Source organism: Mesoplodon densirostris, chromosome 4 (assembly GCF_025265405.1).
Source record: "Mesoplodon densirostris isolate mMesDen1 chromosome 4, mMesDen1 primary haplotype, whole genome shotgun sequence".
Classification (NCBI taxonomy): domain Eukaryota; kingdom Metazoa; phylum Chordata; class Mammalia; order Artiodactyla; family Ziphiidae; genus Mesoplodon; species Mesoplodon densirostris.
In genome coordinates this window covers 182,404,428-182,432,234 of record NC_082664.1, presented here as the reverse complement: position 1 = coordinate 182,432,234, position 27,807 = coordinate 182,404,428, and the positions used below count along the sequence as shown (strand labels likewise).

At 46.2% G+C, this 27,807-nt stretch overlaps 1 protein-coding gene across 10 annotated transcripts in view; it reads left to right on the top strand.

Annotated features, from left to right (window-relative positions):
- The window catches only part of SVIL (supervillin), a 243,371-nt gene that overhangs the window by 31,661 nt on the left and 183,903 nt on the right, over nucleotides 1-27,807 (top strand). For all 10 annotated transcript variants that reach the window (XM_060097838.1, XM_060097837.1, XM_060097833.1 and 7 more), the window contains exon 2: nucleotides 10,398-10,496. The gene's annotated coding sequence lies outside the window, so the exon portion shown is untranslated. The remainder of the gene's footprint in view (nucleotides 1-10,397; nucleotides 10,497-27,807) is intronic.

Genomic DNA, 27,807 nt, shown 5'->3' with positions numbered 1-27,807 from the left:
AGTTACTTTCAAATCCAGTGTTAGGACCTTCAATAACTGAACGCAGAGAAATTTTAAAAGACTGATAAAAAAACATACAAGCAGGGGAAGAATCCTGGGTCTGTCTTAAAGTTAGAAATTTTTTCTTTGTTTTTTTGTTTTTGTTTTTTTTTTAAACTATGCTCTTTCCTGTATTAAAAATAAGCACCTAGATTATTTCACATTACCCCGAAGTCTGCATTGGGCCCCCTCATATTTTGGGAGTATCTTTTTTTTTTTTTTTGCTGTACGCAGGCCTCTCACTGCTGTGGCCTCTCCCGTTGCGGAGCACAGGCTCTGGACACACAGGCTCAGCGGCCATGGCTCACGGGCCCAGCCGCTCCGCGGTATATGGGATCTTCCCAGACCGGGGCACGAACCCGTGTCCCCTGCATCGGCAGGCGGACTCTCAACCACTGTACAACCAGGGAAGCCTGGGAGTATCTTGACTGAGATCCTAAGATCCAAGTTTGGAATTTCTTTTGGTTTTGGTTTTGCTTTTTTTATTTTTTCTTTTTAAACAGCAAAGTGAAAGGAAATAAGGTTTATCCATTTAATGAACATTTATTTGTTAGGCAGCCTGTCAAATTCCTCAGAATCTGTGCCACGAAGCAAGATCAGGAAGACTCCATCCCTGATTCTCTAGAGTTTGGGCCCTTCCAGAAGGGCAGACATGCAGAAAACAAGGTGTCAGCGTCAGGCTGCGAGTTGAAGGTTTGCACCAGGGACAGGAGCCACTCAGAGCCAGGGATGGGTCTGGTGGTCAGATTGTCCACAGACAATACATTGGAACGTCATGAAAGATCAAAGGTCTGTGAGCTTTGTCGGTTTAGGGATTTCTTATCACTGTCACCATTAATATATCTTGGACCGATGCCCATGAGGGTGGCCTTATTTATGAAGTGGAATAACTTCATTGATTACTCCTACCCCATCTGATAAACCTCATCAACTTGTGATCGGAACTAACATCCCAATTCTGGCTGCAGCTTCCCTCGGGGTCCAGGGAGTGAGTGTTGGGATAAGTGCAGAAGCTTGAGCTTGCAGGGGGCGGCTGCTCCGTGGACCATCCCATCCAGGAGTTCACCTCCTGCAGAATCAAGCGGGGAGGTCACTGTCTCTGCCCCTGGTCTCCAAGGGATGGTTTTGGCTCAGGTTCCTCCGGGATGTCGAGTGCCACAGGGAGACAGAAGATGTCTGCTTGTGCTGTTGGGTGTGCAGTTTTTTTCTTTCAGGAGCTTTTCCGATTTTGATGGGACATTTATTCCAGAAGTAGCACTTGCTCTATCCTTTATAGATGTCGTTATGAGGCTTTAGCCTGGGACAGTTCCCTGGGAAACCCCATGGCTCATTGTTTTTTCAAGATGCCACCACATCCTGTCTGACAGAATTATTTAAAAACTGTTTTACACAATCCTTCAAATTTATTAGAATGTCACAATATATGAAAAGATAACTTGGAGCCTTATAATTAAACCATTTAATTTTAAGGTTTCAAGCATCAAGTTAGAACAGTTTTCTGCCTAAAATAAGTGACTGTTTTATGAATGTATTTGTGAATAATTATTTTCTGTTGAAATGTGGAGAATCTTTTTGGGTGGGAAATGGTAACTGGTTATATTATTAGATATAAGATTTTTCTCTTTCCTATTAAAAAAAAGCAACAGTTATGTTTCTCGAGGAACGTTGGGGGTTACACATCTCCCTGCCCCCCAACTCAAACTAGCTTAAGCAAAACATGGAGTTTGTTGACTTATAAACTAGGGAAATCCAAGGGTGAACCTGGCTTCAGATGAGGCTCATGTGTCCTCTGGGAGATGGGCCTGAAAGATGGCTGCTGGCAGTTCTTACAGCTTTGACCCAAAAAGAAAGAGAAAGACCCTCTTTCTTCCAGTGCTGCTTAATCAAGTCCTGTGAAAGCAGTCTCTTTGGCCTGGGTCATGCGCCCATGGCTGTACCCAGAGGGGTGGGCTGCCATGCAGGGTCCATCCTTGCAGTGTGGGGTTGGGGGGGCGTGATGGTGGGAGACAGGAGGAAGATGGGCCTGCTGTTGTTAGGGCACCTGGTGTTTGAGGGATGGAGTATGGAGAAGAGGAAAATGGCAGGCCCAGTGGTACCTCCTGCTTGTTGGAGCCTTGGGATTACATGGGCCCAGTTACAGTGCTGCTCCAACTTGCCTTTATGTAAGTATCCGAATAGCCAAGAAGGATGCACTTATGATTGGGGGTGAGGGCAGTAGAGTAGCAGCCAAATGCTGTCTTCCAGAAATCATGGAAATAGTACGCATTTCTTTGCTGCTTTATAGGCTATGGCAGGGGATTCACGGAGCAGGTGCCCAGAGCTCTTCCTGTGGCATTTCTAGGCTCCTGTTGGCAGAAGGATTATGCAGGTATGTCTCCTTGGTGAAAAGGTGTCTCTGGGATCATGTGGTGGTTAGAGTGTTTGGGGAAAATACTCATCCAAGGGCATTCTCAGTGAAAAACGTGACCGAGGATGATCTTCATTTTACCGTGAATTTCCAGCCCACACAAACGAAGGTAGAGCTCAGACGTCCCCTCAAGAACCGCCTTCATCCAGCTCTCCTTTCGATTGCTTTTGATTTCAGCAGTTTTGTCTTATGCGGTGAGCACTCAGTCTTGGTCAATTATCTGCTAAAGAAGCCAACATGTTGAGCCCCTCTTTATTTTAGGCGAATTAATTTCCTTTATCTGCGTTTATATTCTTTATCGTGTCCTCTTTTTCTTTTTTTTCCTTTTTGAAGAAAGACAGCTGTTCTCCCCTGAGTTTGGAAACCTCCCTTCGTCTTTGCCTGGTCAGTCCATCAGTGTCAACTTTGAAAATCACTGTCCGGTTTCTTATTTGTCTAAAGGGAGGGTTTCGAGCCCAAACCACTGTTCATTTGGTTTGGTGTCTTCTCTTCACAGACTAGCATTTTCACCCGCCCACGTACCCAGAGGAAACAGCGCAGCAGGTGCCCCTGACCCCAGGTACGCCGAGGCCTGGACTTGAACCGTCTCCCCGTTTTCCTGCCTGGAGATTTGGCCCTGCCTGGCTTCCCATCCAGTGTTTCCACCTCCACCAATACCACTCGCTAAAAAGTCTAGCAAATCGGGCTGAAAAAAACCCTCAGTCAGTTTGGCCTCAGCCTGTCCGGCCCTATCATTAAAACCAGAGCCGTTGTTCAGTTATTAAAATCCGTTCCTGTATTCAGCTCTCAGACACAATCCAGCCCGTCCACCAGTTGTTCAGATCTGTCTTGAGCGCTTCCAAATCCGTGGTCTTACGGTGTCATTTGATGACAGTGCTTTTCCAGCCGGGCTGGCTCCCGTTGGCTTAAATGGTGCAGCCAAATGGGCACTGGACGCCTCCCCACCTTCTCACCTGTTAACGGCACTTTTTCTGTCCACCTTGATTCTGAAACGGAGCTTGAGGGAAACTTCAGGCAACTTTTCATTTGCTCACGTGGATGTGATTCCACTGTCTATCCCTTGCCACCTGAACAGCTTTTTAAATACAAGCGATGGGATTTATTTCCCTTCAAGGTTTGCCTCTTTTGGGGGGGAGTGAGATGATTCAGGCAGCGGGGTTTTCTCGTGGGAGACATCAAGCTTATTCACCCTCTGAAATGACAAATTAGCATTTTAAATGAGTTAATTTAAATTTTTTTTTTTTTTTTTGCGGTACGCGGGCCTCTCACTGTTGTGGCCTCTCCCGTTGCGGAGCACAGGCTCCGGACGCGCAGGCTCCGGACGCGCAGGCTCAGCGGCCATGGCTCACGGGCCCAGCCGCTCCGCGGCATGTGGGATCTTCGTGGACCGGGGCACGAACCCGCGTCCCCTGCATCGGCAGGCGGACTCTCAACCACTGCGCCACCACGGAAGCCCGTAAATGAGTTGAGTTAATTTAATTTTAAATTAACATTCTAAAGCGCTTGGCTGCAGAGGCCCCCCTGGTGTTTGCTGCATCTTCATTCCTAATTTCTCTTCACTTTGTGGAATCCAGGGGCCCACCCTCGAACGGCAAGTGTGCTCTGAGCCCCCGCCTCTGATGCGGTAGCTTCCTCGTTCCTGGCCTCAGAAATGCCATGAGCAGTGCGGTTATCTGCAGGAGAGAGAGGCACCTGGCTCTGCAGTGGTTCCTTGGTCCTCTCTCTCCCTTTTGCCGTCTTTTCTTCTGAATCCACAGTTACTTCCGAAAGCTCCGTTTCCTTACGTTTCTGTCCCTAACGTTGTGCAGTTCATGTCAACCTCTCACCTCGAGGTTTCCCACACGTTGCAAATTCTTTAGTTAACCTTTTCCCCTGTGGTTATATAAAGACAGCATTAAATCGTGTTTTGCAAAACACTTAACAAAGCAACTTAATAACTATTAATTTTTGTTATTCCCATCCTTGTTTACGTAGGTGTACCTCTTTTTACTGGGGTGCACTGTTCACCCCTCTTCATTCCCAGGGGTGTCTCTATGCGCTGCGGGGAGATGATTGCCTTTCAAAAACCTCACTGGACTCCTTAGTCCATCATAGCGTCTAGAAGCTGGAATTTATCAGTCAGTCTGCGGTGGCTTGGGGCAAAACGCTCCATCTCTTAAGCGTGCCTCTAAAATGGGGATCATGTTTAATGATGAATGGAGATTTGATTAATGTTGGTAATGACCTTGCACAGGCCACGTGCATATGTACCCATACTTCTTTCAGTAGCAGCTCCTGCTCTTCTGGCTCTTCTCACATTTGAAGGCATCATATTTAAGAAGAATGCTTTGGGGACGGTTTCTAGCGCTGGGAGAACGGGCTGGAATTCACAGGTGTCCTGTGTGTGTGCAGTTGCGATGAACACAGCCACTTGGTGCTAGATTTCAGTAAGGTCTAGAACCATCCCTTCTCACCCTCCTACCTTGAGAGCCCTGCAGGGGTCCTCTCTCTATGCTGCTACCTGACACCATTCTGCTTGGTAACCAGCCCCCTCTTTCCTCCGGTTTCTGCAAGAATCTCTAGGAAAATACTTAAATAAGAAATCAAGCATTTTTATTTGAAGAACTAGCCAGTGGGAAGGTATTTGATGTCTTCACAATTAAAATCTTCTTTGCTATGTATGTGTGTTGGAGGGGGGAGAATATTCTAGACTGTTTTGCTTTTGTTCCTTCTTCCCTCCCTACCCTTCCTCCCCAGTTCCCCCCAAGTAAATACACAGCACAGAGGTCCCGTGTGGCTCTGGCATGTGGACAAGTTGCTCCTCAGTTTCCTGATCTGTAAAATGGGGATATTATGGATTTTAAATGACTCAACGTATGAAAAACGGTGCCTGATGCTGTGCCAGTGTTAGTGATCATTAAACCAAAATCGTAAGGGTCCTTTCTCTTCTGGAGTAACTGTTAGGGAAAAGGATTTTAGAATGCTGCATTCTGAAGTATTACTTTTTCTGTATTTTCACAGTAATAAAAAACATTCCCAGTCACAGTTTTGGGTGGAAAGGATCAGCTCTAAGTAGAGAAAATATTCAATATCTAAGGCGGCTTCTCCCAAAAGAATGTAGAAAGGTACTCTATTTTGTATGTAGCAGGAAAAAGAAGAATAATGAACCACCTGAATATTTTGTGTCCAAAGCACTGTGCTACACACTTGACACTTTAAAGCGAGTAAGAATCGTACGACTTTGTTCCTGTAGCCATTTTACAGACGAGTAAAGAGGTTTGGCAAGGTGAGGAAACGTGCCTCAGTTAGGAAGCGTTTTAAGGCAATCTGTGGGATTCCTGAGCCCACCTGGTCCCCCTGCTTAGACAGTGTGGGGATGCTCCCTCCCTCGTGGCTAGAAGATGCTGAGCAGACAGGGGAGGGTTAGTCACGTTTATTATCATCTTCGTGACGTCATCTCTTAGAGCTGATAGGAAGTTTAGCGGTGCATTTCCTTTTAAAGGCAGTTTTAATGTTGACAAACACCTGCTTCTAAGTCAGCTGGCCAAAAATAAGGAGCCCAATCCATGATTTCTTGTTTCCTATGGTTTGGTCAAGCTTCCCTGCACAAACACTTCCCGTTTAGAGCAGTAAAACAACCAAACGTCTCCCCTGAGGTTGGCAGTAACTTACCTGAGTCAGTAGAGCAGGGATTCCCTTGGTCCTTGAATTTCCACTTGTTCACGGATTCCACTCCAGGAAGGGGGACCCGAGCAGAGGGCTCATCGGATTCACTTAGCACGAGTCTCAAGTATTTGGGAAGGTGATTTTGAGCAGTTTCTTCTTACTGTTCTTAGACCGCAGTGGTGAAATAATTCAAGCATCTGCCTGGTATTCCCCACCTTTGTTCTTCAGCCTCTGATGGCTATGGGAACTGGGAGCTTTGTGGTCCTTCCTGGAAGGAAGCTTTAGTCATATCTTAGTCCTGAGTCATACATTCATACTCATTTGCAAAGTAAATTTGACAGCAAGACTGAGTCAGTAATTTTGGCCTTGACCTTTGAGACAGGATTAGTAAACAAACTGAACCGTAAATTGTTTATTATTTCTGTCACAGCAGCTAGAAACTTTCCAAGAAGTGAATCGTTCAAATTTATTATCCCACATACTTTAAGGTGTGTTTGCCATTGATTATTTTATTTATTTATTTATTTATTTATTTTTGTGGTACACGGGCCTCTCACGGTCGTGGCCTCTCCCGTTGCGGAGCACAGGCTCCGGACGCGCAGGCTCAGCGGCCATGGCTCACGGGCCCAGCCGCTCCGCGGCATGTGGGATCTTCCCGGACCGGGGCACGAACCCGTGTCCCCTGCATCGGCAGGCGGACTCTCAATCACTGCGCCACCAGGGAAGCCCTGTCATTGATTATTTAGACACTTAGTATTGTTACGGATTTGGAAAATAAAAGAAAAAAAATATCTTTCTACTATAGAACATTGCAATTTTATTTAATGGAAAAAATATTCTGTTTCTTTTTTTATTCTTCTAGAAGAAAATGTTCCACTGAATAATTGATGCTTCTAAAATGAAACCTTGTGTTTTCATGATACTAGAAGGCCTTTTATTATCTGAGTGAATGTTAAACAGCCCTGAATAGCAACCATTTTCGTGTAATAAACATTTTGAGCACAGGAAAACTCAGCCAACTTGATTGTTCTCAGGTGAAGTTCAGGCCAGGAATTATACAGAACCACAGATAACTGCAAATGATAGAACCAATCACAGTATGCAAATTAACCACTATTAAGAACCTTATGTAGCTTTTTTCATGGTTATGTTCAAATAAAATAGGGTGTAAAATTTAATTATGTAATTCAGAATGGTAAAGACATTATTACACTTTTGCACTTTTTAAAGAAATTGAGACAAATATAGTCATTTGTAATTCTGTAACCTTTTTATTTTGTATAAAATAAAATATAAAATGCATTATTTTTTATGGCAGAGGGACAAACTAAAAACACACTGTCCCCTGATATTTCATGTTCTGGATCTAAAGTTCCTGCTCCTAAAATGTATGCTTGGCTTGAAATGAGATAAATACCCTGCATAGTACTGATTTATACTTTAAAAAATTATTTTTGAAGATTCCACAGCAGGTCCTTGTTATCTGAGGATAATTAGAACCAGATAAAGGCCATTTAAATTGAATCCACTTAAATGGGGACCAGAATTTCATAATACAATTTTAAAAAGCTTTGGGACTTTATCTTGCCCAAAACTCTGAATATCATGAAAATAATTCTTTTAGTTTATATTTAACACAATTTAGAAGATCATTTTGACCATGGTTACCTCTTAGAATGAGCAATGCAAAAATCAAGTATTGATTGTTTGGAGAGGAATACATTTTTAGACAAAATTGTATGATTGTATATCGTGGTACTTTTTAAATCCCATTTGACACTGACATCACATCTTCAAGATGGTCAGTTTTACAGGAATATTTGAGGTCCTAGTCATTTTCCTTTGGGCCCTTTAGATTCTTTACTATTAAACTCTTTCTGTATTGAAATCCCTATCTCACCACCAACTTAAAATGTTTTTCTTAAAGATTGTTGCCTCATCCACCTGCTCAGTCCTCACTTGCCCTTGTTTCACCTGTTATTGGGGAAGTTCTCTAATGCTGTTTTGATTAACCTTGTGAAATTCTGTATTTGGAGGGCAAGATTTGCAATCAGGAAAGATGCTGACGGTGAACAAGGATGGAATTTGAGTGGGAATTCAAGTCATTTAAATGACTTGATATTAGGAAATATCGTAGACTTTTGAAGGTGTGCTTCCCTAAAAAAAGCTCCTAACCACGTGGGTTTTTGGACAATGACCACTCAGATAACCGGGACCCCCTGATTTATTTGCGTGAGTCCATTGCAGTGTGTTCTGAAGAGAAGGCAGATTCATGAGTGGGGACCTCCCCATGCTGGTCTCAGTTCTGCCAGGAAGTAGGTTTATGACCATGGATAAGTCACTTAACTTCTTTTGGTATAATTTACTAATCTGTGAAATGAAAAGGTTGAGCTAAAGTCCCTTCTGGTGACAAGATTCTGTGATTCTGAAGTGTTGCATACTTTTTAAATTTTCTATTTATATTTGGCTGCGTTGGGTCTTCACGCGCGGGCTTTCTCTAGGTGCAGAGAGCAGGGACTGCTCTTTGTTGCGATGCACGGGCTTCTCATTGCAGTGGCTTCTCTTGTTGTGGAGCACGGGCTCTAGGCGCGCAGGCTTCAGTAGTTGCAGCACGCAGGCTCAGTAGTTGTGGCTCTCGGGCTCTAGAGCACAGGCTCAGTACTTGTGGCACACGGGCTTAGTTGCTCCGTGGCATGTGGGATCTTCCCGGACCAGGGCTCGAACCCGTGTCCTCTGCATTGGCAGCCAGATTCTTAACCACTGCGCCACCAGGAAGCCCCAGTGTTGCATATTTTAAGCCTGGGAAGAGCTTTATCACTCTGTTTTCATAGAATCCTAGAATTTAATAATCATCAACCAACTCTTTCTTGTAGTTTATTTGTGCTATATATAGATTTGTAGATATCTATATATAATTATAAGATGTATAAATATATATCTCTATATATCTTATAATTTCCATAGCTACATCCATATGTGGTCATACTTCTGGTATAGGTGTAATCAGCACTCTGGAACAATTTTAAATTCTGCTCTTTTCAATTGTGTATCTCTTATAAGTGTTTGCCTATCTATTGTAATCTTAATATCTCTCTCTTTTTCACGTTGATCTGTTCTAGTGACTGCCATTAATAACAGTAATAATAATCCATTGAGTACACGTGTTTTGATATACTTCAATATATCCTGCCCAATATATCCTGGCAACGGAGCATCTCTATACTTTAGAGTTTGGAGAGAGTTTTGGCTTCATGTTACCGGGGACATCTCTGTAGGTAGACAGTTATATAAAAAGAGCTTCTCATCCCGGTAGCACAGTTCTGTGTGCGCTGCGGTACTTAAATGCCTTTAGTTGCTACTGTAAACAGGAAGAAACATACTAAGGCAAGGGTCTGGCTAAGAGAAGCAGGGGGAGGGGCAAGGAAAGCTGGAAGGACGTTCCTTTTGCTGCTGCCAGTGGCGCAAATCGAGATCCCAGGGAGTCTGGGATAAAGAAAGAAAGCTGGGAAGGACACAGAACCGGGTTCTGGATGCATTTTCAGAGGCAAGGTTGTCCCTGCCACACTGCACCTCGTATTCAGTCACCCGGGAGCGCTGGTGACCTTTGGCTTCTGAAGTTGCACTGAGCCAGGTCCAGAGAACGAAGCCACCAGACATCACCAGGGAGAAGCAGATGTGCTCACTCACCGCCGTGAGGCTTAGCGAATGTTACGTGGTTAAAGACGGCAGCGCTTTTTATTTTAATTCTAGATCTGGGAGGTTTTCAGTGCATCCTTGGGGGATAGGAGTTTGTTCATCCGTTAAAATTCGATTTGCTACCTCTTATCAAGATGAAGAAAGCATAGCTGACTCTCTTCCCTCCCCTCTGGTCATGTCCGCTCTGGTCTCTGGATATTGTTGGGTCGCCTGCTTATGTGGGTGAACAGCTTGTGATGCTTTTTGACGTAACTTGTCACAGTGGTAATGTGGTTAGTGAGAAAGAAAGGGAACTCCTTGTTGCTGAAATTGGGGGTAACTTGGTTGTTTACAGTAGCTGAAGGCAAATGTTTCGAGTTAAGTCAGGTTAATCAAGGCAATTTTAGTCGTGGTCAAAATGACCAAGTAGAAAAAACTGTTATAGAAATTGTCAGTTTCACTTCCCATTGTGCGAGGCCTTATGCGAGTGAGGGATATTGATAAAGTCGGGTGAAGTCCAGTATTTTCAGAGGTTAACTTAAGGCAAATGAATTTATTCCATCTTATGTATGTATTCCTCAGCTTTAGAAGTTATAGCCTATAATTTAAAGCATATATATATATTTTTCAGATTCTAGCTACATTGGAGACTGGTCGTTTTCTGAAACTAAAGGAGAAGCCCAGGAAGGGATGATGAATTCTTTTTGAGTTTCGAGTCACAGAATAAAAAGTAAGTATTGATCATTTCACAATGTGTTTGCAATACTGTTGTGTCCACCAGCTGAAAAAGCAGCACACAAATAACCAAGAGTTTTAGATATTTGCTATCACCAAAAAAACAACTCGTACTATTCTTGCATATTCTTTTAAAATAAGCTTTCCAGGTAGGTATACCGGAGCATTAAGGTGGGACTCAGCTGAGTTAATTTACTGTTTTTTCTTAGACTGCATCCCTGGGCACGTCTCCCAGGCTTGGTCTGTGTGACTTCCCCACATTTAGAGAGAGAATGTGAGAATTTCCAAGATAGAAGTTAGAGAAAGACAGCCAAAGTGTAGGGACTCATTTTAATCACACATAGATTTGATAAAACGTAATCACTGGCAGCTGCCTTACCCTTTCCCCAGCCCCACCCTGTCTTTGGCTGGACCCCAGGAGCAGCACCCTCCCCCAGCCCCCTCATCCTAAAGCCGGGGAGCCTCTCGTGGCTAGAAGTCCTCGCTGGATACCCTCGTTCCCGTTCCCCAGAACTCACAGCAAAAACTCAGGACCACCATCAGCTCACTTACTGTTTCCCCAAAGATAGTCTTTCCAAACTCTCTCGGCAGTGTTTTGTCCTTATGGACAATGACAGTTCCTGCTCTCAGCGTATCCATTTATTTTCCCCCTCTTCTTCAAATCGCTCTGCTTAATGATTGGATTTATAGCTAAAAAGAAATCATATTTAAATTAATATTGATCTACATTTTTTTAAGCCAAATCAATTTTAGGGCCCATGGGCTGAGGGTGTAAAGGAATGTCAGGAGAATTTTTGAATCTCTGACTGTCTAGTGAACAGGCTGCCCTGTCTGGAGGAGGATCTCTGTTGATGGAGGTATTTCTATAGAAACTGCACATCTGTCTGACAAGGATGTTCCAGAAAAGGAGCCTGGCTGGATTTGGGACACGGTTTTCTAGGTACCAAGCAAAAGAAATTCTGCAGTTTCTCAATTGGTGGCCCAAAGGAAGCAAAGTGGTCTGTGTGTGTTTTTTTAAAATTCACATAGTTTAAAGATTAAGCAAATATAGGGACTTCCCTGGTGGTCCAGTGGTTAAGACTCCATGCTTCCAATGCAGGGGGCACAGGTTCCACCCCGGGTCAGGGAACTAGGACCCTGCACGCCACATGGCGCAGCCAAGAAATAAAATAATAATAATAAAAAAAAAGAATAGGGGCTTCCCTGGTGGCACAGTGGTTAAGAATCCGCCTGCCAATGCAGGGGACACGGGTTCGAGCCCTGGTCCGGGAAGATCCCACATGCCACGGAGCCACTAAGCCTGTGCGCCACAAGTACTGAGCCTATGCTCTAGAGCCCGTGAGCCACAACTACTGAGCCCACGTGCTGCAACTGCTGAAGCCTGCACGCCCAGAGCCCATGCTCCACAACAAGAGAAGTCACGGCAATGAGAAGCCCACGCACCACAACGAAGACTAGCCCCTGCTCTCTGCAACTAGAGAAAGCCTGCGCAGCAACGAAGACCCAGTGCAGCCAAAAATAAAAAATAAATTGAAAAAAGAATAATTTAAAAAAATTAAGCAGGGCTTCCCTAGTGGCATAGTGGTTGAGAATCTGCCTGCCAATGCAGGGGACACGGGTTCGAGCCCTGATCTGGGAAGATCCCACATGCCGCGGAGCAACTAGGCCCGTGAGCCACAACTACTGAGCCTGCGCGTCTGGAGCTTGTGCTCCGCAGCAAGAGAGGCCGCGACAGTGAGAGGCCCGCGCACCGCGATGAAGAGTGGCCCCCGCTCGCCGCAACTAGAGAAAGCCCTCGCACAGAAACGAAGACCCAACACAGCCAAAAATAAATAAATTAATTAGTTAATAAATTTATTTTAAAAAAAAAAGTAAAATAAAATAATTTTTAAAAAATTAAGCAAAGATATTCAACTAGATTATTGCACATCTACTGAAAGGTAATCTTCTTTAACCTCTGATTCTTGAGCATATTTCCTGAAAGGCTGCCCAGGGAGAGAATGACTCTATGGGCGTCCTTCTGTGTGACGTGGGCCTCAGAGGGTGCAGTTGGGGAGCTCAGAGTGCCCTGGAGAGCGGGGTGGGCCCAGGCAAAGCACACCCTGGATCGGGGTGCATGATAATTCGGATCCACTGAGGTGGGCAGTGACACAAGGTGATAGATAATAAGCTGTCAGAAGCGGGTGTGTAGGTTTGGCTGGGCTGGGAGGGAGATTATGTGAGTCAATTATATACCTGAGTGTTACGAGGCCCTTACGTGACCTTTGACCCCCGGCTGCTCTGCCGCCCTTGAACCGCTGGTGTCTGCTGGGGAGCGGCGGGGCAGCAGCCCTTACAGACAAGGGAAGGCACAGTGGGGTCCTCTGGAGATGCCTGTATGTTTGAGCCTCTGAAGGCATATTTGTGTTTTTTTATTTTTTTTTTGCGGTACGCGGGCCTTTCGCTGTTGTGGCCTCTCCCGTTGCGGAGCACAGGCTCCGGACGCGCAGGCTCAGCGGCCATGGCTCACGGGCCCAGCCGCTCCGCGGCACGTGGGATCTTCCTGGACCGGGGCACGAACCCGCGTCCCCTGCATCGGCAGGCGGACTCTCAACCGCTGCGCCACCAGGGAATCCCCATATTTGTGTTTTAACAAGGTTTTTCTGTCCCTGCTTCCTCCTCAAGCCTCCCTTATTCCAGCAAAAAGTATTTTCTCCTCTTTCTTTCTGTATGAGCATCACTCGGTCCTCGCCTGGTGTCATTGCTTTGGTTCCTTTCACTAGGTATGTGGGAAGAGGTGATTTCTCTCTTACCACTAGAATATTAACTCAGTGAGGAAAAGGATTTCTTTCTGTTTTGTCCGCTACTTGACGCCAGGCACCTGGAACAGTGTCTGGTACAAGGAAGGTGCTTGACGAACATTTACTGAATGACAGAACGATTTGCGTCCTCCTGACCCAGAGGCCTTCGGGGCAGGACCGTTCCTTCATCCATGCACTTCCTGCTGGGCTGCCACCGCGGCGGCTCCCCTCCCCGACCCCTGGTCTGCGGGGTGGGATCACTGCTGCTTGGTCCCCTCGTTGGGGCCGGGGAGGCGTGCGCTGTGTTGCCACTGCCTTGGCGACCATGGGTTAATCTGTCGGCTCCTGAAGGCCTTTTCAGGACGCTGATAGGCGTGATGTGGCCGGGAAGCGACGGCTGAGCGGCCGCGCGTGTCTGGCGGGCCCCGTGCTTGCTGTGTTCACCGGCCCCTCCCAGGAAGCGTCTCTGATGGATGGGCTGTGGCTGGGGGGAGAGGCGAGGCCGGATGGGCGTGTGCTGGTTCTCACACGGAGCCTTGCCCTCGGGTCTGAGAGGAAGCCTGTGGTTGAGTCACGTGGCGGCAGAGGCCGAGTGTCTGTCCCTGATGGGGGTTCAGGCGGCCGTGGCCCCGCCCCGCCCCTGTTGAAGTAAGGAAAGGAGCGCAGATGGCATGGAGTGTGGTTTGCAGGACGTAAGGAGTCTGGCGGATGGAAAGTCAAAGCGAGTAATATCTTTGAGGAGCTGCCCTGAGGGCCCGTTCTGGTTGTTGGCGCGCCCTCCCAGGAGATCACAAGGAGGAGGGCAGGAGGCAGACTCTTCTAGAACCTCTGTGCCACGTGAGTTTACCTGGAAAGGACACTGTAGGTCCAAGGCTTTAACCACAGGCACAGTAGGAGTTGCCTGCTGGTCAACCGGGGGGAACCTTTGAGACGGTCGTGAGATACTAATTAAGTAGAACCCAGGCCTTACGCTCCTCACCCCTCCTCTGCTTCTGCTGCTTCTCCATCTCTCTCTGTCTCTCTCTGTCTTTGTCTCCATCTCTCTCTGTCTCTCTCTCTGTCTCTGTCTCTTGCCCTCTCTCTCCCTCTCCCTCTGTATCCATCTCTCTGTCTCTCTGTCTCTCTCCCTCTGTCTCTCTCTGTCTCTCTGTGTCCATCTCTCTCTGTCTCTCTGTCTCTCTGACTCTTGTCTCTCTGTCTCTGTCTCTCCCTCTGTCTTTGTCTCCATCTCTCTCTCTGTCTCTCTGTGTCCATCTCTCTGTTTCTGTCTCTCTGTCTCTCTCTGACTCTGTCTCTCTGTCTCTCTGACTCTGTCTCTCTGACTCTTGTCTCTCTGTCCATCTCTCTTTCTCTGTCTCTCTCTGTCTCTGTCTCTCTCTCCCTCCGTCTCTGTCTCTCTCTCTCACACACACACACACATCCCTGGGCTGACACTTTAGAAACGGTCAAGCCCGTCCCTGTCAGGCTCTGTGCTAAGGTAGCCGCGGTCTGTCTCATCATCACCGACTATGAAGTCCTCACTCTGTGTCCCATACCTGCTGCCAGCTTCTCCTCCCTTCTCTGCTGCGTGTGCCCTGAGCCTCGCTCTCCAGCCCTTCCACGCTTCTGCTCCGTTCTCCCTGTGTCATCCCTTCCCAATTTCACCTGCCCGCTCCCTGCCCCGCCTCCAGGAAGCCCACCGGGTTGCAGCTCTGCAGAGCCTGGTGCTGCCCCGGGAAGGTTCTAGAGGGGCGAGCCTGGCAGGTGATGACCGGCAGGCTGGGGAGTCAGGAGCCTCAGCCGCGACCACCTTGTCTCTCCCTCCCCTTGTCCGCTTGCACTGGACTCTGTCACCCTCCCGAGATGCTCAAGGCCCTTGTTAGCGCCTGAGTCTCTGGCTGCAGTCTCAGGGCTGACATCTAGTCTCAGCCGGCATAGAGAGCCCTCTGATGCAGGCTTCCGTCCCCACCCGGTTGTCCCATGTCCTAGTCACGCCTTCTGAAAATGCCAGGCGCGGGCTCAACCTCACGACCTCGCACACGCTGTTCCTACAGCCTGCAGTGCCCTTCCCTTCCTCCTCAATGGGCTGAACCTGACAGGTCACTCAAGCTGTCACCAGGGTCCTCCCCCAAGAAGCAAGGGAGGTCAGGTGCACCTGTTGGGAGAGAGACTTCTGGGGCCCCTGGACAAAACTCATCTCAGAGTATTCGTGCCAGGTGGTGTGTTTTCGACACCAATCTCTGCTGAACAGACTTTGATAAAGGCAGGACTGGATCCCTGGCCTGTGACATCATCCTTCACACACACGGGTGCTTATAAAGTGTCTGCTTTCTGACTGTTGATTCTTAAGACTTCCACCCTACACTTAGTGCTTTTTCCTTTAGGTTACTGTTTTTCTAACAAAGTATTTAATAAAGAAGGCCCAGCTGATGCAGAGGGAGACACAGGGCACGTAGGTCGGGGTTGCGCTGCTTTCTTCAAGCAGCTTGGATGGCTTTGTCAGCAGCCTTTCTCCCAAGGCGGTGCTGTGTGGGTTGATCACTGCATTTGAGACTTTAGTAGAAGTTTAGTGGAGCAATAGAATCCCTGCGTTCCCACAAACACCTGTGGGGCCAGGTGTTTTTCATTTTACACGTGGGCGGCTTGAAAAGCACTGCCAGGAGGTGGCCGCGCCTCCCATCAGCCCCCATCAGCCCCCATCAGCTCCTGGTCCCCTCTTCCTGAGTAGGAGGGGAGAACCATGGCGGAGCAGAGGGCAAGGAGGGCTCTGTAATTCTCACCCAGCTCTGGAGGCTTCTGCCGTGTATAGTTGTCCCTGTTTGGACAAAAGCTTGTTCTCCGCACTCAGAGTTGGTTGGCTGCATCCTGTGGACATAACTCCTCCAGGGAACGGTGTCTTAGCTTACCTCTGACATACAGCTGCCAGTCACAAATGCAGGCTCAGGTGAGATTCTAGACCTGTCGTCTTACAGATAAGCAGACTCTGGCTTCACTGCTGGGATCACAAGCATTTCTTCACTAATAGACCGAAGGGGCTGGAAAGGCTGCTCTCTGGGGTGCCTTCTTGCTTGCATGTTTTGGACTTCTCTGGGTTGAAGGTGGAGCATTAAGATATGATGGATGGGGCTTCCCTGGTGGCGCAGTGGTTGAGAGTCCGCCTGCCGATGCAGGGGACACGGGTTCGTGCCCTGGTCCGGGAAGATCCCACAGGCCGCGGAGTGGCTGGGCCCGTGAGCCATGGCCGCTGAGCCTGCGTGTCCGGAGCCTGTGCTCGGCAACGGGAGAGGCCACAACAGTGAGAGGCCCGTGTACTGCAAAAAAATTTTTAAAAGATATGATGGATGTAGACTGGGAGCATCAAATATGAATGACGTTTACTATAATTAACAAATCTTTGTGTAACACTTGGGCAAGGGGGTTTGATCCCTCACAAGAACAGAAGGGTGGAGGAAAGGGCATGGTTTTCCCTTCACTTGGAGGGGGCACAGGTGGGAGAAAAGTCAGTTTTATTCTTAGAGGTGTTGAGGGAATGAATGGAACATGGTTTGATGAAGAGGAAATGGCAACTCTGGAGGGACTGGTGGGGGAACAGAGGTGGTGCGCTTCTGGCAGCTGCCGGGGAACCGCAAGGGTAGGAGAAACGTTCTAGTAAGCGGTCGTGGTGTTCAGCTTTCACACTGCGTCCTGCGTAGGACATGGGCTTATTGAACTGATTGCTACGAAGATGTGTGTGGTAGGAAGAATCGTGACTTCCCAAAGAATCATGGTTCATGTCCTAATCCACAGAAGCTATGCATATATTAGGTTACCTGGCAAATAGGAAGGTCTCAGCTGACCTTGAGATGAGGAGATTATCCCAGATGATCCAGGTGGGTGCAATGTAATCACAGGGGTCCTCTGACGTGATGGAGGGACACAGGAGAGTGAGTGTCAGAATGATGCCATGTGATAAAGTCTCTGTGCTTTGCTGCTTTGAAGATGATGGAGGGGCCATGAGTCAAGGAATGCAGGTGTCTTCTAGAAACTGAAAAGGCAAGGAAACGGATTCTCCCCTGGAGCCTCCAGAAGAGATGCAGCCCTGCCGACACCTTGAGTTTTAGGCCAGTGAGACCCATTTCAGACTTCTAACCTCTAGCACCGTAAGATAATAAAGTTGTTTTGAGCCACCAAGTGAATAGTAATTTGTTACAGCAGCAATGGGAAACAATCCAATACGGAAACCTGTGTCTACTTTGGAAATGTGAGACCCTCTTGGTTATTTATGAAATATAATGGAAAATCTATGGAAGATAAATAACTCAGAGAAGAATCTTGTCAAAATGAATTCTAAGCTCTCTCTAAGTTAATTTATTTTAGTAAAGTGAGGGCAAGAACTTTATTTCTTCACTATTATACCCTCACTGCCTAGTTCATTTTTAAAATTCATTTTTAAACAAATGAGTCTCTTCATTTAAATCCATGAAAAACCAAAACAACTATCTTTTCAAAGGAATTATTGGATGCTAAAGTGTATCGCTATGATTAGAAATCTTAAATTCAGGCTCTTGTTATAGACAAAGAATATCATACTTTATTTACATTGTCATTCAAAGATGAGAGGTTTGGTTAGAGAATTTTTTTGTAAGTTGTTACGTGTAAACAGGAATCACTTTTGCTTTCTTGGGTTCTAGGAACTTCCTTGTACCTATACAAGGAAGGAGTGTTAACTTGCCCTTTGCCTTGTCAGTAAAGCAGCTGTCATATGTAGCAAGCTGTAGCCTTAAATCCATGACACCCCAGCCCCCCCCCCAAGTGCCCGTTTTTTTGTGACACTTAGTTTGGGAAGCCTGGTACTATATACTAATCTATTATAAATGATCTTTGCCTGGCATCTTTGCCTGGCATCAAGAATTACAAATACTTCTAGTGTTCATTTGCTCTTTCTTGACTCACTTATTCTCTGAAAAAAAAAATCTTTGCTAGGATTTTGCTATGTGCCAGGCCTTGGGGAAACAAAGGTAACTCAGATATGGCACTTCCCAGAGAAAGCCACCTTCTAGATGGGAAGAAAGACAAGTGTGTAGATAATGAGAGGATGGAACAGCCAATATTGAAATAATTTGTGATGCCAAGAGGAGGAAAATTCCAGCTCTGCAGGGAGAACAGAGCAGGGAGGAAGAGACTGAAGGTCCAGAAGGGCCTTGGCAACTAGAAGGGACAAGTACTAACTGCCTACTGAGTCCCAGCACTTTTACATGTAACCTTATCATTTCATGTTTACCCTGAGAAAGATGATATTCTAATGAAGTATCTTTGCAAAGTCACAGAGTGGGATTCATCATCATTGTCTTCTAAGCCGCTGGTTTTAAAGCAGAGGTGGGCAGACTTTCTGTGAAGGGCTACATGGTACATATTTCAGGCTTTGGGGGCCGTACTGTCTCTGTCACAACCATTCAGCTCAACTCTTGTGGCAGGAAACCAGCCATATAGAATATGGAAAGAAATGAGCATGGCTGTGTGCCAATAAAACTTTATTGACAGAAATGGACAGTGGGCTAGATATGGCCCAGGGGTTGCAGTTTGCTGACCCCTTTCTAGAACAGCCATTATAGCTACTGTTTTGCTTTAGAATATTTCGGGAGAGGGAGGTTATAGGTTTCATTAGCTTTACAGGTGTGTCAGTGACAGTTTCAAAATGGGTTATAGAATCTCACCAAGAAACAGTAGCAGACTGGATTAATAATGGAGCTTCAGACAGACCCAATTGTCTAACATTTCACATCGTCGTGGTTAATATTGAACAGACCTCTGGGAATCCAGATATAATCCATCTTTAGGTCATTATAGACGAGTCCAAAGAGAAAACCACACGATTTGACAGTGTGTGGGCATGTGTGTGTTTTAACTCTGAGATTAAAAAAAAAATGGAAATAAAGAAGATTTGTCAGGAACCATTGGGAAGAAATAAGGTAAATATCTGAATGGATGACCTGGGAGAAGCCTAGAGTGTGAAGTCTCAATGCAGCTGTCTTCTGGAAAAAGGCAGAAGCATCTGGTTAGTGTAACAATGAGGGGTGATGCGAAAGGAAATCCCAAGTCCAGATTAGAAAAGCAGAATACATCTTGACATCTTAAAGCAACAAGCCAGAAAAACATGTCCTTAATAGCTAACAGTGAGACTTCCCTGGTGGCGCAGGGGTTAAGAATCCACCTGCCAGTGCAGGGGACACGGGTTCAATCCCTGGTCCGGAAAGATCCACATGCCGTGGAGCAATTAAGCCCATGCGCTGCAACTACTGAAGCCCGTGCGCCTAGAGCCCACGAGCCACAACTACTGAGCCCACGCGCCTAGAGCTCATGCTCTGCAACAGGAGAGGCCACCGCAGTGAGAAGCCCACGCACCGCAACGAAGAGTAGTCCCCGCTCGCCGCAACTAGAGAAAGCCCATGCACAGCAATAAAGACCCAACACAGCCAAAAATAAATAAAATAAAATATATAAATTTATTTTAAAAAATAGCTAATAGTGTGGGAAGCGTCACTAAATTCAGAGATTTTGAGTTTCTTAATTTGATTTCTTAATCCTTTAGAGCAAAACAGTGAATTTTTTGGAGAAGAGATCTTTCCAAGAGTATGTCCTGAGAGATACAGGGTGGTAGGAAAACACCTGGAAAACCATTAAAGGACTTCAAAAATGTGACACCGGGAGGCCATTTAGGTCACCTGTCCCAGCCCTACATGACTAAAAGGAAATTTTTCTCTTGGCTGATGAGAGAGAGCTTGGACGAGTATGGTTACATTGGGAAGCTTATTTCTTTTGAGTAAAACTTAAGAAATCAAAAGCAGACCAAGTTTATAAGATGGTTACAAGTGTGGGTGGTTCCAGCTGGATGGAAACATTTTCTCACCAACAGGAATCCATTGAAAGGGTGTCGATTGTCTCCAGAGGTCCCCATGCTTGGCGCCCCCACGTGTGTTTTGATCTGGTTCCCCATCCGGCTCTGTGCTGTTGCTCTTCAGGTTGACTTGGGGGAAAGAGGGAGGAAAAGATGGAAAATATGGGAGTTGATATCTTCCTGGAAGACGCTGTGGAGGTTAGCAGGCTAAGTTATTCCAACCAAAACAAGTTAAGCTTTTCCTTGTGTTTTGAATCCTAGGCACGAATCTTGTCTTGGATGAAACATGTGATTCTGGGGACGTGCACGGCGTCCTGAGCTTTGGTGACTTTCCTGCCCCTCATTCTTCCTTACAGGAATCAAACATGCTCCAGCTGTGCATTTGTGTGCTGTTTCTGGCCTCTTTCTAAGTTCCATGCAACTTCATAAAACTCGGAAATTTAGGACTACTTGAAGAAAATAATCTGTAAAACAGATAAATGTTTTGATGTGGATTACATCTAACAAACAGTGTTTATTCCAAAGGCTTTAACATGTAAACCAATTAAAGGGTCTTATAATTTGACTTCTCTTTCCTGTCAGACAAAGTTTTTTTGTAATGTGAATATGGTAAGGAATATCCATACTCTACAATCTTGCTGACATTCTTTTCTTTTAGCAAGGGTTAAATAAGGGGGATCTTCAAAGCCTTGGTGATACATTACAGAAAGCTTTGAAGTTTTTATTAGCTTCCCTGGAAATCTTTGTTTCCTGGAAAGTTCGCTAAGGGTATATCTAGTTTCTTACACAAATCCATTTCTCAGCTGTCTGTAGTGAATTACCTAGTCAGTGGGAATGCTACTGCAAGATAAAATTAATATCTAAACTGGTCCTGAGTCAGTTATTTCCACTGCAAAGCTTATGTAGTCATAAGGTACGATGTTACTTAGGTCAAAGTAACCTTTCTTTATCTTAATTCACCTCTTGAACTCCCTGAAAGCAACATAATTTACATTTCCTAGCAACTCAGGCGGCTGCTCTTGTGTTTGGAACTAACCTCCTGCGTCAGCATCGTCATCTTCTATCTCAGTTGGCGGCGCCGTCCTGCACCCAGGGTCCTGTCTGCGCCTTCTCTCTGCGTCTCCTCCTCCACGGACACCCCGTTCAGGGCTGACTGTCTCTGCCTGCCTGGCTGTGGCAGCCTCCTGTCAAGTTCCCTGCTTCCTCTTTCCCTCTTCCCCATCTACCTACCCCCCAAAGTCTGTTTTCCTCAGAGCAGCTAGACTGATTCTTTAAAACCAAATCAAGATCATTCTCTCCCTCGTCCACACCCTACAGTGCCTTCCGGTAACGCCGAATCAAACCCTAAGTCCTTCTCTGGCGCAGGGCCTCTATGATCTGTGCTCACCTGTGTCTGCCGGACGTTGCCTGCTGGCTTGCCCGGCGCCCTTCCTGTCCGTCCCTCAGCTCTGGCCACACCGGCCACCTTGCTAGTCCCGTGCACCCACCAGTCTCACCCCCATCTCAAAGCTTGAAACTTCGCACTTGCTCCTTCTTTCCCCCCCCACCCCCGAGCCCTCTCCCTCCACATACCCACCAGCTTTCTGGCTGATTCTTCCATGTCTTTGCTCAGAGGTGACCGCTGCAGAGACCTGACCATTTTATCTAAATGAGAAGCCCCCAGCCTCTTAGCCTGCTTTTCCTTCCTTCCTGCTGTAATTGGTGGACGTTCGGTCTCTTACTGATTCATCACTTGGTTTATTTGTCCATTCACTTATTTATAGTTCATCTGTTCCTGCCAAGAGAATGTAAACTCCATAAGGACAGGGACTTACAATGATAAACATGTATCTTTCGTGCCTCACACACGTAGGCAATCAAGACGTATCTGCTGGGTATTGTATGAAGGAAAGAACCGGAGTCATTCACGTTGCTTTTGGTCTGCACGTGTAGACCAAGTCTTTGAGCAGTCACATAGTTCGGTGGGACAGTGATGTTTTTCATTTTCCTGCCCTAATAAGGTTTCCAGTTCAATAATCAGGGTCTATCTTAGATTAGCTCTTGCCTAAAGATCTTAGCAGTGACCTTGGTTGACCTTCAGTGTAGTTCAACATATGGAACGTAGGTACCATGTGGACATAAGGAGCTGGACTTCCTGGTGATGTAATGGTTTTAGCGTGGCAGTGTGTCCACGGACAGAGCCGCTGCAGCTCCACTTGCCTTCGTAGCGATCAGCAGGCACGTATACAGCACAAGGAAAAAAAGCCAATACTCATGTCTATTTTTATACAGTAGAGTTGCCATAATTACCTAAACACTAAGAGGTTACTTTAAGAAATGTTATCAGACTAACGGAGCTTTTTCTCCTGCCAGGGAGCAGCTAATCATCTTCCTGTAAATATTATGTGAGAAGAAATTGGGGGAGGGGGTACATACAGGAAGGTGGATAAATGGTCTGTAGACCCTTGTAGACGATACTAAGAGCCCCATTCCATGAGATAATTTTGGCAGCATAATTACCCTGAGCTGCTTCTAAAAAGTCGGATGTATCGATTCATAATTTACGTTCAGTAAAATTCACTTTTTAAAAGCGTACAGCTATGAGTTTCAGTATTGCGTACAGTTGTGCAACCACCATAATCAAAATATAAGTTTTCATCCCCCCGAAGTGTTCCTCATGCCCCACTGTAATCACTGAGCCCCGACCCCTGGCAACCACTGATCTGTTTTCTATCCTCACAGTTTTGCCTTTTCCGTAATGCCCTATAAATGGAATCATGCAGTCTGTCGCTGTTGAGATGCACCAGTGCTGTTGTGTGTTATCTGTAGTTTGTTCCTTATTATTACTGAGAAGTGTTCCATTGTGGATGTAGAGTTTGCTGATCCATTCACCAGGTGAAGGACATTTGCATGGTTTAAAATTTGAGGTGATTATGACTAAAACTCCAATAACAGTCATGTATAGGTTTTTATGGGAACACACATTTTCATTTTTTCCTGAATAAAAACCTAGGAGTGGGGTTTCTGGGTCATATGGTAAGTATGTGTTTAGCTTTATAAAAATCTGCCAAACTGATGTCCAGAGTGGCTGTCTTCTCTTCCCGCTAGGAAGGTATGGGAGTTTCCTGAGCTGCTGTCTGATCCTCAGGGTCGATGCCCAGAGGATTTTGCCTTCTTGAAGACAAACCTCAGGATTTATCTCTCCCCTCTTCTCCCCTCAATTCTGTGTTCCCGTCTCTTCCACTTGGACCTTTAAGTTACTTTTTATTTAAAAGTCTTTCCGCTCTTCCTTGTTACCCGAGTTTCCTTTTTCCTTATCGCACCAGTGCGGTGCCTTGTACCCAGCAGATACTAAGTACGCACCTATTTCACTTGGTTGTAATAAACTAGATTAAACTGATCTCCAGGGCAGAGATGGCCCATAGTGGGACTTTGGTGCATGTTTTAGCAGGCTTATGGGGCATCTGCACAAGGTGGGTGAGCCCTACCCCAAGACCTAGGGAGAGATTCCTATTATTTCTCTCCTGGCAATAAGGCATCAACCACAAATCGTGGGATATAAAACTGGGTTTGGACTGCCGCAGTGGTGAAGGGTGGAGAAGTCAGAACCAAATCTGTGGTTATTATAAGGCATATAGATGTAGCTTGGAGACACCAGCCATGAAATGTGCAGAATCTTGTGAGAAGGCTTTCCTTTCTCTTAAAGATTTTACATTATTGTTTAATCACTGTTGAAACAGCGTAGTGGTTAAGAGTGAGAGCTCTGCAGACAAACTCTGCTACTAACCACCTGCGTGACCTTGGGAACCTTTCAATGCCTTGGTTTCTTCATCCGTAGAATGGGTATAATAATAGTAGTGAGGGGAGTGATGATAAATGGTTGATACGTACGTAGTGCTTAGAACAGTGCCTGGTTGGGATTAAGTGCTATAGGAGTATGTCACTGCTGTTACTGTGATTAACTAAACTTTACCCCTAATACTCTGAAAATGTGTGTTTTTCATGCATTTGTGACACTTTCACAGATGTCAGGTTCTAGATACTTGATCGAAGAATGATTAAAATTCAGTTAACAGAGAGGGAGTGAGATAAATTAGGAGTTTGAGATTAACAGATACACACTGCTGTATATAAAAGAGATAAACAACAAGGACCCACTGTATAGCACAGGGAACTCTACTCAATATCTTGTAATAATCTATATAGGAAAAGAATCTGGAAAAGAATAGATATACGTATAACTGAATCACTTTGCTGTACACCTGAAGGTAACACAACTTTGTAAGTTAACTGTACTTCAGTTTAAAAATCAATCAGTCTGGGCTTCCCTGGTGGCGCAGTGGTTGAGAGTCTGCCTGCCGATGCAGGGGACACGGGTTCGTGCCCCGGTCCGGGAAGATCCCATGTGCCGCGGAGCGGCTGGGCCCGTGAGCCATGGCCGCTGAGCCTGTGCGTCCGGAGCCTGTGCTCCGCAGCGGGAGAGGCCGCAACAGTGAGAGGCCCACGTACCGCAAAAAAAAAACCCCAAAACAAAAAAAATCAGTCAATTTAAAAAAATGAAAAGGATTCCATTCAGAATGAGCAGCAGAGTTCACGGCATTACCAGGCGTGACCATCAGTGGCTGATCATCCCCAGAGGTGTGTACTTATCCTCAGTATGCTGACTCAGCTCAAGTTAAGTGGCCTCAGTTGTCTGGTCTCACTTGCTTATTTCTTTTACTTTTGGAAGCTCGGGGAGGGTGTGGTGTCTGAGCAGTGCTGTCCCCTCCATCAGGATGTCTCTGTGTCCTCCATGTGAAGGGCTGAGTCCACCAGTTTGCTCACTAGGTCAGGGCTGGAAGTTTGGGCACAAGATTTTCAGTCATTTCTCTCTCACTTCCTAATTTCTGTGTTGGCACCTCCATACAAAAATGGTTTCTTCTAGCCCTTTTAGCAACTTCTTCCTGATGTTGCTTCATCGGGCCACCTCTCCAAGGAACAGACCTGACTTGGCTTTCCCCTTTGGGACCTGTGCTTTCGGGATGTCCAGTAAGTTGCCTCTGTGTTTTTGGGGGCCACCACCTGAGGGCTAGAGCAGGTGGTCCCAGGGACCAGTGGGCGAGCACGCAGCCAGCAAGTGGGCCCGGCAGGCCTGCCCACGGGGGCCGCCGCCTTGACACAGCCCTGCTTCTCTCCTGCCCTTCAGAGTTACCACAGAGGCTGGAGGAATTCACAGGCAGTCCTCGCTTTACTGCATTTCACAGATACTGTGTTTGCTTTTTACAAACTGAAGGTTTGTAGCAACCCTGCATTGAGCAAGTCTGTGGACGCCTTCTTCCAACAGCATTTGCTCAGTTCCTGTCTCTGTGTCACATTTGGTAATTCTTGCAGTATTTCACACTTCGTCATTATTACTCTGTTATGGTGATCTGTGATCAGCAGTCTTAGATGTCACTACTACGACTGGCTGAAGGCTCAGATGATGGTTAACATGTTTTAGCAAGAAAATATTTTTTAATTAAGGTATGCGCACTTTTTCAACGTAATGCTATTGCACGCTTAACAGACTACAGTGTAGTGTAAGCATAACTTTTATGTGCACCGGGAAACCAGAAGCCTCGTGTGGCTCACTTTATCACAATATTCACTTTATTGCTGTGGCCTGCGTGTTCTGAGCATCGTCTGCAGGCTGAATCATGACTCATAAGGGTACGACTTTAAATGCCCGTAGTGCTGTGACTTACAAGATATAAACCCGTGAGATGCATCGCTGAATTCATAGCAGCCTTTTGACATTGTCTTACTAAACACACAACTGCTGGCGTGCTACGGATAAGAGGCAGTGTGGCGTTGAAAGGGGGCTCCTCATACTTGAAGCTCTTGAGACCCACATCTGTAACAGGCACCCAGAGATGAGAGAGAGGAGGGGAGGGTGACCTGGAGTCCACCAGGACCCATCACCTCCTTAGCTGCCATGACGGTTGATGGGCACATATGCTCGACGGTGAACCCCGGCGCTTAGTATATATTTTTCTTATCAAATACAGTTTGCACATCAGTAGGTTCTTAACTTTGTGTTTGTTGTTCATTTAGGAAAGAAAGAGCAAGGCCTAGCCTCGTCATCTCATTTTCATGAAAACATGCACGTATAAAGCCAACAAAGGGTGATAAAAGATATTTGCCCTCACCAGTTGCTGAATTTCAAGGGTCGATGGAGTCCAAAGAGGGGTCATGATCGTGGTGGTTGCTTTGAGCCCACCTCAGTCCACTGGGGAGACCCCATGTGTCTCCAGCAGGAGGAACAGCGTGTGCTGGATCCCGTGAGCCTGGGAAGGGTCTTAGTTCTGTTTTTGCTGTGGCGGCTGCACATCTAGGGTGCCTCCTGGGGCTGCCTGGGAAAATGTGCTCTTGTGGGGATTTTTAGGTTTGTTCAGATTTAAGGGCATTTGGAGATAATCAGACCCTTTGAGGCACGCTGTGAAATGTTGAAATGTCGTGTTCTGTGTTGCAACTTGGCACATGGTATGTTGTGTCGTTATAATTACAAATATATGTGTGTATGTGATGTATGTGTGTATATATACATGTATACCTAGATACATATGTGTGTATATGTGTGCGTGTATATATATTTATATCATTCATAAATATAAAGGTGGCCCTTACTATCTGTCTTACTATAGGTCTTAGATCAGGCTGTGGTAACAATACCGTAGACTGAGTGGCTTAAGCCTCAAACATTTATTTCTCATGATTCTGGAGGCTGGGAAGTCCAAGGGCAAGTAGCTGGCAGATTCAGTTCCTGGTTAGGGCTCCCTTCCTGGTTTGCAGACAGCCGCCTTCTTTCTGTGTCCTCCCTTGGAGGAGAGCAGAGAGCAGAAGCAAGCTCTATGTCTCTTCTGTAAGGGCACTAATCCCATCATGAGGGTCCCAGCTTCCTAATCTAATCACCTACCAAAGGCCCCACCTCCAAATACCATCACAATGGGGATTAGGATTTCAACAGATTAATTTTGAGAGACACATAGCTCTATATTTGGATGCTATAAACAATATGAAATCATATCCCCAAGCACATATATCTGTCAAACAGCAAGCTGAGTTTTCCTTCACGGTTTGTTTGCTACTTGTTTATTTATTTTGTGGTTGCTCTTAGGCAAGTAGTAGGAGACACCAAAGAATTTGAAAAAAAAAGTGTATGAGAGAACTTAAAATTGAGAATTCAGCCCATTAACTTAATTTTTCTACTTGCAATTTTGGATGACACGTCGTACATCCTTTGAATTGTGGAGCGGAACACCTCCCAGGGTTTTACAGGAGCATATTTGAAAATGCATGAGGACCTGCCATGGCCTTTTAAGAACTGTGCTGTAATGGGACATGCGGGAAGCCCACCTGGTGGCAGCATAAAGCCCATAAAGTGGGAAGCGTGTCCCCATAGGAAGGTGTCCCCAAGGACAGAGGGGAGGTGGTGTTTCTGGATGTCACCAGGGAGGATTGTGTGCTTATTTTAGCTCCCTCTCCTTCATGTGTCCCCACGTCAGTTGCTATTTTGACTGTGGGCATCTTCCTGCAGCTGGTGGCGTACTGATTGCCAGACGCCCTCCCAGGGGAGTGAGCTGCCCTGTGCCCACTGGTTCCTGTTGGTGTCTCTGCATTTCCTTGAGCAATGGACTCGGAGCTGTGAAATACTACAAAGATACAAGATCAGAGAC